Genomic DNA, 1971 nt, shown 5'->3' on the forward strand with positions numbered 1-1971 from the left:
CCCCAAAGAGACCATAACTGACACCCAAGCAGATATATGCACACCCATGTTTATCGCAGCTTTGTTTACAATAGCAAGGAGCTGGAAACAACCTAAGTGCCCATCAGCAAACAAATGGATAAAGAAGCTGTGGTATATTCACACAATGGAATACAATGCTGCATTGAAAAACAAGGAACTCATGCAATATTATTCAAAATGGGTGACTCCAGAGGACATTATGCTGAGTGAAGTATCTCAGTCACAAAAGGACAAATACTGCATGGTGCCACTGTTGTAAAACAGGACTGACCTTGGGGTTGGGGAGAGACTGAGAAAGATGGGTTCAATAATGTATACTGCACTGAAACAGATGAGGGAGAAACTGTTTAAAAGGGATATGTGATTAGGCATTTTTGTCATGACAGGAGTCTAGAGCAAAGGCTACATGGTGGAGTGGACCTGGGGGAGGGTTCGTAAAACAATGAAAGAATTTTTCTTTTACTTTTCCCAGAGGGTAGTGTACTGGGGGGGAGGGTTGGGAGGGGAGAAAAAATGAATGGAAATCCAAAGTCTCTGTAAAATTTTACTGAAATTAATAATAAATTTAAATAAAACAAAAAAAAATTTTAAAAAGAACATGACCATATCTCTGTAACTGTGAAAATGGAATTCTGGGATTAAAGAGGTGTCTGGGAACCGGTTAAGCACTAACAGCTGCGCCAAGAATCCTGTTCCCTTTAACCAGCCCCCTCTGCATCCAGAAGCTATCTCTCATTTCCTTGGCATTCTGGTGAAATGGGCGAACTCAGTGCACCTCACTTAAAGATAACTATCTTGGGTCATCAGAGATATTTTTATGTTTGTGTTAGATTTCCTATTCAACTGCAAACTTCTTATAAAGGGACACTACATCTCAACTGTTTTATACATCCTCCTATACATATGCTTAACATTCCCAGAGTATCAGAGCTGGAAGCACCTTGAAAGTCCTTCCCTAAAGTCCTCATCGATGTCCTGCCACAGCTAATCTACATTTTATAAATGAGGAAAGTGAGGCAACTCCTCAAAAGAGCTCAGGGGTATTGGGTGGGGGTGGGGGCAGATTTCTCAGTGAGAAATCAGAGGTGACTGATGAAAAAGGGCCCCAAAGTGGAGGCTAATCTGAGGGAAAAGAACAAAATGCATTGCCCTTCCGTCAGAATCAATTCATAGCTGACCTGTTGAGTTTCTGAGGCTGTAAATCACAGGGAAGGGGATTGGCCATTTTCCTCCTGCAGAGTAGATGGTGGATTCGAACTGCCAGACAATGGTGGTCTTTGCGTTGGCAGCACATTCCCTACAGACTAGCCACCAAGTTATCAGTGTCAAGGGTCCCAAAGTCAGGACTATTCTGTGAGGAAGATAGGATCCAAAGAGGTAGAAGAGGAGTGGCCAGGCCCACCCACATGCAAGGAACACAGACAGGGCTCTACAGCAGGAAGCCAGAAATCCTGGGCAGAGGTGGAAATTCAGCACCTATCACAGCATCACAGATCTGGAAGGAAGTGTAGCATCTATCAAATCAAGCCAATTTCTCAAATGCCAGGCAAAGGATAAGACTTAAACCAATGTGTCTTACCCCTCGCTATTTTTGTCTCTACATCACACAAGACGCAGTGTTTGTCAGGCTGATTCCTGAGTTCCTCCAAAGGACCAGGTGGTGACAGCATACATGAGCCCTGAGAGCAGAGCTAGTAGAGGAGGCTGCCCTCCAGTTCCCACAGTCGGGGTGGGCATGTGCAGTATCTCCCCACTTCTTCCAGAGGGTACCCCCCTGAGGAAGCCACACAGGGTCCCTCTGCTTTGGTGGCAGGTAAAAGGAAGGAAAGGACCTACAACCAGGAGAAGACAACATAGATGAATGGGATCTTCTAAGACTCAAATCCCTATGCACATCCAAAAACTTCTCCAGTAGGGTAAAAAGGGAAGCAACTGACTGGGAAAAAGTAT

General features: G+C 44.5%; 1 protein-coding gene across 1 annotated transcript in view; it reads right to left on the reverse strand.

The window, feature by feature from the left end:
* PGAM1 (phosphoglycerate mutase 1 (brain)) overlaps positions 1-1971 on the reverse strand; it is a 34783-nt gene that overhangs the window by 25257 nt on the left and 7555 nt on the right. The window lies entirely within an intron of this gene.

Source organism: Elephantulus edwardii, unplaced genomic scaffold (assembly GCF_000299155.1).
Source record: "Elephantulus edwardii isolate Elephantulus edwardi_28Jun2011 unplaced genomic scaffold, EleEdw1.0 scaffold00006, whole genome shotgun sequence".
In the NCBI taxonomy this organism is placed as follows: Eukaryota; Metazoa; Chordata; class Mammalia; order Macroscelidea; family Macroscelididae; genus Elephantulus; species Elephantulus edwardii.